At 30.8% G+C, this 9,808-nt stretch overlaps 1 pseudogene; it reads left to right on the top strand.

Annotated features, from left to right (window-relative positions):
- Positions 1 to 840: 840 nt before the first annotated feature.
- LOC143043766 (uncharacterized) lies at positions 841 to 1,817 on the top strand (annotated as a pseudogene).
- Positions 1,818 to 9,808: the final 7,991 nt, after the last annotated feature.

Below are 9,808 nucleotides of genomic sequence, written 5' to 3'. Positions count from 1 at the left end.
AGTAAAGCTTGTGACTATACACTGCATTCCTTTTTGAAGTTATGTAAAACGATTGGAGTGCCAATCAAACATGAAAAAACCCGATTTCCTATCACGGTTTTAACCATTTATGGCATCGAAATTGATTCTAATGAAATGATAGCCAGGTTGCCTTCTGATAAAATCGAGAAAATATATGATATGCTAGTTTCCGTCAAACGACGGCGAAGTGTGACTCTAAGAGATTTGCAATCTTTAATTGGCTTATTAAATTTTGCATGCAGTGTTATCATACCGGGGTCGAGCTTTTTTGCGAAGATTAATAAATCTCACTTTAGGTCACACTAATCCTCAATTCCGTATCACCTTAAATGCAGAAGCAAGAGCGGATCTGAGGGCTTGGTTCGAGTTTATAGAGCATTTTAATGGGAAATTATGCTTTCTATTCGACAACTGGGTGTCCTCTGATACTTTAAGACTGTATTCCGATGCCGCAGGAGTGCATGGAGTCTTTGCAGCTGTATTTGGTAATGACTGGTTCACAGGTAGTTGGCCTCCTGAAATTGAACCTGAACATATAACCGTTAAGGAACTTTTTCCTATTGTGCTAGCTGTCGAAATATGGGGCAAATGTTTAGAAAATCGTAAGGTTTTGTTTTTCACTGACAATTCTGCAGTAGTTAAAATTATCAATAAAACTTCTTCGAAGGTCAGCATCATTTTGAGACTTGTAAGACGTTTAGTCCTAGCATCTTTAAAGCATAATATATACTTTCGAGCTAAGCATATCCCAGGAAATCATAATGTCGTTTGTGATCTCCTCTCTCGATTTTCTTTTCAGAAAGTGCGCCTGATTGCCCCATGGTTGTCTCCAAAACAGACAATAGTTCCAGTGCAATTTTTAACTCTGTAGTTGATAAGTTGTTCACAGCATCCTTATCAGATGCTACACACAAATCTTACTCTAGAATGATAAATAGTTACTTACAATTTTGTGAGACGTATTATGCTGAATGCAGACCATTTTCATCTTCCCACATACTCCTATCTCATTTTATTGCTAATTTATTCTTACGAAATTATAGTCCATCAACTATTGCCACCCATATATCAGCTTTGAGTTTTGTGCACAAATCAAATAGTTGACCTGATCCAACAGATATGTTTGTTATTCATAAAATTTTGAAAGGTGTACAGAATTTGAAAGGCAAGAATGACCCTCGACTACCTATAACTAAGGACATCTTGATCAAATTAATTGACTCTTTGCCGTGTGTAATTGTTAATGTAGACAACCAATTAGCCCTTAAGGCTATGTTTCTGCTTGCTTTTTATGCCTTTTTACGAGTAGGTGAAATATCGACCAAAAGCGGCTCCGATACAAAGCAGGTGCTTCAGGTTGGCGACATATCATTTGATCGTGAAAATAGTACTTTGAAAGGTATGTCTTTAACCATGACATATTATAAACACAGTGATCTGCATCCAAAAACCATTTATATCCCGATTTGTGCAGATAATACTACGTGTCCAGTTACTCATGTACATCACTATCTGTCTCAATTTGGCCATTCAAGCGGACCTTTGTTCCAATTTAAGTCTGGAGCTCCAGTTACTAGGTCTTATTTCGCCACCTCTTTAAAGTCGGCTCTCTCATTCATCGGTTTAGATACTCGGTACTATAAAGCACACAGTTTCAGGATAGGGGCTGCGACTTCTGCTGCAGCTAGGGGAATTCCCCACTCCGTGATTCAAGGGATGGGGAGATGGAAATCGAGTGCTTTTATGAAATATATAAGGATGCAAAATTTTTAAGTTATTTATTGCACAGTTTTGGGTCAGCATGCCAAAACATTTGTCATTTAATTATTTTATATCTGTTATTTATAACCAGTGCCTGTTTTATTAATCTTGTGATTAATCATTGTCATAAGAAATGCTAATTTCAATTTTGATTTTTACAGTTGTGTACATTATTATATGTTTTGTGATTTGTTTTGAGAGCATGTTATGGATGTCAGCATTGCCTGGTCTGTAACTGCAATCTGTATTTTTTTTTTTTATTTTTTTTTTTTTTTTTTTTTTTTTTTTTTTTTATTTATACATAATTGATTTTTATAACATGAATTTTAGACTGGAACCACGTCGCCAGAGCCCTCGGGTGGGGGATCCACTCTTAATGTAAGAGTGTATTTGTGGCAGATTTTTCTCCCCACCTTTGCTATTATTTGTCATTTATTCAATTGATATGATTTTAGTTGATGTAATTTCGTATTAATTATGTATTATAATTGCATATTAATTATGAACTTTTATGTCAAATGTTTTATTTGCAAATTGTATTTTTTTGCATTTTATGATTTTGAATAAATGACCTTTTTTCGTCAATCTTGTTTTTATAGATACAGCAAAACAAGCTCAAGCTCTGGCTGACATGTTTATATGTCAATTAGTTTATGATATCTGTCTGTCTGTCTTAAAACCAATTTTATTTGCTAATTAAGAAGCGTAATAAAATAATTTAAGACAGCAGGGAAGATTAACTTTGTAGTTTTATAGCTTTAACTGATAAAAAGAATGAGAACTTTATATTGTAAATTTTACGATGTCTCTGGAGTGACCAGTGGGTCAGATTTGTATAACATTGCTATTTGATTAATTGTCTAAATTGTATAACACTTTTTCACGTGTAGAAAAACATGTGAGTGGATTCCTTACTTCTTATTGGTCACTGATCTTGCGGGGTCAGCACAAGTTTACGTGCCATGTGTGTACTTCCTTTTATCATTAACTTTCGTCTTGATAACTTGTGATTCTAAAACACTGCGTGAAATTTAAATTTCCCACCCGCAAACCTCCCTTTATTTATCTTAAGAAGTAGTTTTGTAAATAGATTTTTTTAGTTGGGCAGATTTTTCTCCCCACCTTTGCTATTATTTGTCATTTATTCAATTGATATGATTTTAGTTGATGTAATTTCGTATTAATTATGTATTATAATTGCATATTAATTATGAACTTTTATGTCAAATGTTTTATTTGCAAATTGTATTTTTTTGCATTTTATGATTTTGAATAAATGACCTTTTATCGTCAATCTTGTTTTTATAGATATAGCAAAACAAGCTCAAGCTCTGGCTGACATGTTTATATGTCAATTAGTTTATGGTATCTGTCTGTCTGTCTTAAATGGATTTTCTTGCCCTAGACTTATAAATTGGATAAATCCTCAAAACATATGCCATAAAATTTGAAGGTATCAATTTAAACAAACTGATATTATTCTTTTCATGTCATTTGCATATAAAGTACCTCTATTTCATACTATATCTAATATTGTCGAAATAAAAAGTTAACAATGGAGTTTACTATCATATATTATATTGGTGGTGAATGGTTTTTTTTTTTTTTTTTTTTTTGCAATCTTATCGCATATCCTTTTTTTTTCTTTTCGACAAAAAATGAAATTGAAGGTACACATTTTTTAGTTTGAATAGACTATTTTCATTCGTTGGTATCAATTTTCGTGGTTTCGGCATAACTTGCATGTTTGTTAGTTCTAAAATTCGATGATTTTGGTTTTCTGATAAAATAGAATGGTGTAGGAATCTGAAGCATTCATAAACGAAGATGGTTGAATTGAAGTAACATTTATGGGAATCTGTTCGTATCATGAATTAATTAAGGCAACCACACAAACCACGAAAATTAGTACCCTACGAATTAAAGAACTTTCACAGTACAAAAAAGATGATAGCAGCAAAATTATCGCGATCTACGTCGACAACAAAACATCAGTCGATTTTGGTAATAAGTATTTTGCTATGTTCTTTGCTGTAATTTTTTTTAATATTGTCATTAAACATTTTGCTTCTAAGCAAGATCGTGTTATCCTTATAATGGAACATATACACGTTTTTAAACACATTATAAAGTGGATTCCAAACGATTTTAAGTAATCCTATTTTGGTTCAACAATTATCAGTATCAATATTCTGCCTACAGATAATCGTATTATTACAGCTAAAAAGTTTTGTTTCTACAAATACATGAAATAGCAAAATACAAATGTCTTCCTTATCTCATGATTAAATTTTTGTTGCTTAAATTCCAATGGAACATATTGAATGCATGGAGAGAACGAGAACAAACAACTGTAAATGAAAAACGTAGGTCCTATTTTAACATTTTGCCTTGTATTATGCCACATTCGGCGCAACCTACGGACCCCTCGAAGAGTTGTTACAAGGGATCATAACGTTCATAGAGCGTGGTACCCTTTTCCATGAATCGTTCAAATTGAACGAACGTGGTAACATTAATGATCGATCCTGTCGCTCAATAACTGTTCAGTAAGTGCTTGCATATCATTTACACCAGTGAACATGAGAGTAAGCATAATAAAGAAACGTAAAGTTCTGCTTCGATTTTTTTTCTTCATAAATTTGACGACTTCCATGTAGAAAATATGAAAGACGTGATGATTTCAACTTCCAAATACCCTTGGCCCTATTGTTAGGCGTTTTGATATCTTAGTTTATACGTTAGGCGCGAGCATGTTCACATTATACGATATTTATTTTTAAACAGTATACTAATGTTATAAGCAGGACAAGGAAACTTACATTAAAAATTTGCGTTTAATAACATCGTCAAAGAAAAAAATGTGTGTGTGTTTTCTAACAAAAAACAGGTACTAAATATGTTACAAGGAAATGTTGAAAAGGATCAAAGTACTTGCACATATGTTGATTAATCGTTTAGTCTTTCAAATATATATTATATATATATCAAGTTATCTGTTTTTAAAAAAACTACTTACATTATTGTTGACATTCTTTTTCGAACGTGAATATATATAAATCAAAATGTTAAGTTCATATATATACATTTTACGCATACCTGCAATTACCACACATTGTTTAGATGATTGTTTTTTTTTTTTTTTTTTTTTTTTTTCAGCGCGAATTAATGACGTTAGTTTAATACGATCAAAGTAAATCAAAATAATAACACTAGTAGCACGAATTTACTATTTACCAAAGTATGTCTATATTTCAAGATACAATTAACAAAGGATATTTGTTAAAGGTGTCTTATGTCGAAAAAAGGTGTACAACTTGTTTATTAGATTAGTGTTACTCTTTTGTTCAATTAGAGGGTATGATAAAAGGAAATTGATTATTGATAACAGAGTATTGTAAATAAATATACTTTGCTAATTATAAATGTCAATCGCCACTTAAGGTTTTTATTGGCTGCTGTGAAATAACAATGTATAGTTTAATGGGTATTTATTTTTATCATATATTGTATATTGCCTCGTTTGTCCCTTAATTTCATTTTTTTCTGCTTTCAAATTAAAACAAAAAATTAATGTTCGGATTAATTAGTGGTTACCACGTCTTGGATAATTATATCATAGCCCATCTCCCTATTTTCATATTGATATATATCTTTCTCTTGGCCTCAAAATCTTTCACTAATTAATACGAATCGCAAGAACTGGCCCTAAACGTATCAATTATTAGATCAAGTCTATTTGTATTATGCATCAGGAATCCCACAAAGAACAACTGTTGCAATTCTTAAATAAAAAAACAAATGTATTTGTGACAATTCAAATTCATTTGACAACTTTTACTTTGCATATCATGCATAGGGCACACTGGTTTTGACTCTCATTATATGTGGTCATGATATAATTCTAGTAAGACTACTTTCTTTTTAGTTTGTTATGAAAGGTAACTCTTATACAATTATGAAAATGTGTGTTACTGTATTACCAGAATATGTTTGACCTACATGGAACATGGTAAAGTAGATATTACTTAAGGGTGTACAGAACACCTAAGAAAAGATAACTCTTACTCATAGTCTGAGTCATCGCTGCGGTTTAAAATCATGTGCAATATGCAAGCTTTTAAAAGATTATGATCAGCATGTTTACAATATTGCTAAGAGCAGCTGTACACTTATTGTTAGTCATTTAATTTCTTAATCCATTTAAAGTTACTCATTGTCCATAAATTAATCTTCAAAGAGACATACTAGGAAAATTTTAGAGTGCAATTAATTTACCAAAAGAAAACCAGAACGTTAGAAAAGGAGAGAAACAGAAAGGACATTAACTGTTTTCGTTTTTTTAATAGAACACTTGCACATTGTTTGGTGATAAGAATGGAACAATTTGTGTTGAGGAATCGCTATGGTAAACGAGCAAAAACTGTGACGTCTTTTGCCCCTCTTTTTCCGGTCATTATATTTTCCCTGCCTCATTTGACTTTATTGTCCTGCATTTTTATTTTTCATTCTTTAGGGACAGAGACCTGCAATTTTCATGAGTTTATCCTGAAATTGTTTACATAAATTGTAATCCTGCTTGTTATGCCAAATTAATGATCCTGCCTTTGTTTGCTCAAAAGCCTGTCTTGCTTTTTTTTCAAAATTCATCCAAGCATCCGCCTCAAATGGTAGCTCCCTCTGACAATAAAATTGTAACAAAATAAATAATAAAACCATGGGCAATTATACAATGCTTCTGTTCGTAGATCTTCGTACCAAATTGATTAAAATCAAAACTGAATTGACTCCACAATACTTTTTTTTAAAACCTTACATTTAGTTTTTAATAATACAATATGGGCTTATTAATATACGTAGTAATGTTAAATAGGTTATGGATAATTTATAATTTAAAATTTATGGCACGTTTTTTTAAAGTGCAATTGCATATTTCATTACATGATTTATATTCATGTAAAAATTAGAAGATACCGAGAGGGATAATCAACCACCAGTGCATCATTTACATGTTACGGAACAACACCAAAAAGAAGAAAAAAAACCAATTCAGTCCACAAAACACTACACATATTTATGCACTCTCACATTCATCTAAATAAAAAAAAATACTACATTTTTCTAATATCTTTTTTCAACCTTTATCCTGACAGGTGTAGAAAATAAACGGGTGTTTTCCATTCCGTCCGCAATTTTAGTGAAAGTAAAATCTATATTTAGAATCATGGGTGAAACTACACATGTGTGATATAAATAGAACATGTTATTTTAGCTATAACAAATTTAAATTTCGAACGGATAGCAACATTTGTTATTTTTCTTTTGCTAAGCTTTTTCATGTTTTTGTATCTTTCCGAATTTTTAGATCAAATGCAATTTTGAAATAAATATATAAAAGAAAGTGTGGTGTTATTGCAAGTGACAAGTGAAGTTTTTTCTTTTCAAGTCTCAATTCAAGATTATTACTGAATAGAGTAATCATTCTCTATAATAATAAGGGACCCAAAAAATAATGTGAAGGTCTAGATCAAAAGGTGAAGAAGTTTTGGTCTATGAAAAAAAAAGTTCACCTTGTGGTCACATTTGAAGGTCACACAAATTTCATCATGATGCGAGACACTTAACCCGGTAATGATATATCCACATGCCATATATCTAAGGCCTAGTTCAAAAGACGGAAAAAAATATGGCCATTATGTACTTTTAAATAAATTTTGCTCTTATTTAATAAACCAATTTGAAGGTAAGGCGTATTTTAAACTTAAATGCCAAAAAATCTAGCCGTTAAATTTTAAAAAAAAAATTGCAGGAATAACCGAATAGCAAAGCACTCCAAATGCTTAGTTTTATGAAAAAATTAAACGGCACATATTTTTTTCAAAAAAAAATCTTCTTCAAATACTAGAAGCACAGTATTCACTTTTTGGGCCTGATTCTGATACCCCTATTGAAGTTCAGGCAAAATTTTAAATCCGGAATAAAAAACTTACAAGAAAAGGATATCAGTGAACTAATATTCACCTCAGCTATCATTATTAGCTATGCTATTGTCAATTTAGGATTAAATTTTATAATTTTAACATATTTAACCCTAAACCCATATTTCAGAAACTTCCAATTTTTGCCGATACTAGTATGAAAAGATGCCATATTTGAGTTGCCAAATCTTTTAAACCCATGGTTCAAATATTTAAAAATTTTTACAAGATGTTTAGGTTGGCATAGTTTATTAATGAAAAAAATTAAGAAAAATTAAACGACAGGTTTTTTTTGGGGTATAGTTTTTGGGTTCCCCCTTAGATAGTAGTATTAATATAGGAAGGCCAATGAGAAATGTTCCTGTGAATTTATTTGTAGAGGTCGAAAAAGCTTTACTCTCTCAGACATCATCTTATCTTGACCACCCGTAAACATCAATCATTTCCAGACAATCATGCACTCATGAACCAGCATGATACAGCTTATGTTATTCCGACATATTTTATTAATGATATATTTTTAGACTTTGTGAAACTCTATCAGTGTCGGAGTAGAAAGTATCGACTTCACAAATAATACACGATGGTCAATTCTAGGTACTAATAGTTAAAGGCCAAAAATGGGAAAATCCTCAAAATTGGGTACTTTCGAATGGCTGTAGCAAAAAAGAGAGATCTACCATTTGATTTTATCTTCGCCAATTATTCTTTTAAAGTTAGTTAAACCCAAAAATCGGGTCAAGATAAATGTTTAATTCTAGAAATATTTTATCCACAGAAGTGTACCTCCTTAGACGATGTTTAGTTTTCTATTGAAAAGATTTAATTTCGGACATCTTAACATTATCTCTTTATAATTGCGAAAATTAATGGTGAATATCAATAAATTAAGTCTTGACTTTGTTGACAGTTATAGAAAATGTATTTTTTTTTACGAAATTGGATATTTCTCTTCTTATATATCACTTCCCCTCTTTTATTAGTTGTGTCAATGACAAACAAATAATTGTATTGGTGTATTTACAGGCACACATATTTAAACTAATCTTTGAATTTCAATACCTTTAAATTTTGTTTTGAACTGAGATAAACACATATAACGACAATGTATTGACTTTAAATATTCAACTTAGTAGGATTATACGGAAAATCTCAAACGTAACAATTTGTCAATGAAACATTCTTTTCATTTTCTCACACAATGATGCATATTTGATAGACGCAAGATATCGATATACGTATCAAGTTATTAGCGCATTCAATACAAACCTTATTTTCCGCAACAATTTGGTTTTTGAAATGAATTGCATTTTAGAGATAAACGATAACAAATCATTTGGACAATGGCTTGTTACTCGTAATGGTCCTACCATTTCGAGCATAAGAAATTCAAATTAGATATTTTATGCGTTTACTAATAATTATAGAATTTGCATAGTTTTAAATGCATAAAAGTTGAATATTAATTGGATAAAATCTTTACTGAACGTTTTCACTGCCTATCTTTTTAAACACACATTAAACTATTAATACACTCACTCTCATAAAATGACAAACTGATATTTTAACTATTTAAACAACATGAATAAGTGAATTATACATTTAAAAAATCAAACAAATTCATCGATTTTTAATTAAAGAGACAGACATACACAAATGGTTTGTGGATAAAACAAACACAAAAGGCGAAAACACACATTTATGTCAGCAGATGATATTTGAAAAGAATGTACCTTATTTGGTATTCGATTATATTGTAAATTCATTACTACATGTAAGGACTTTCTTTTTAAGCGATACATAGCTTTTGAATATTCAAACGACACTTATAATGATTATTATAACTAATTGCCAACCAAGTACAAAGCGTAATTTCTTTCAAATATTGTCTACTTCTTTGAATATAGGACATTGGTTTTTCCACGAAAAATTCATGTGTTTAAATACGAAGAAAGTTAAATTATACCCATGATGCATTTTTTAAAGATTTAAAAAGTAAAACGAATAGTTGTTCAGAAGTCATTGTATAATTCCATGTTCGCTTGTGA

This window comes from Mytilus galloprovincialis, chromosome 8 (genome assembly GCF_965363235.1).
Source record: "Mytilus galloprovincialis chromosome 8, xbMytGall1.hap1.1, whole genome shotgun sequence".
In the NCBI taxonomy this organism is placed as follows: Eukaryota; Metazoa; Mollusca; class Bivalvia; order Mytilida; family Mytilidae; genus Mytilus; species Mytilus galloprovincialis.
Note: the sequence above shows the minus strand (reverse complement) of the source record. Positions and strands in the feature narration are given on the sequence as shown.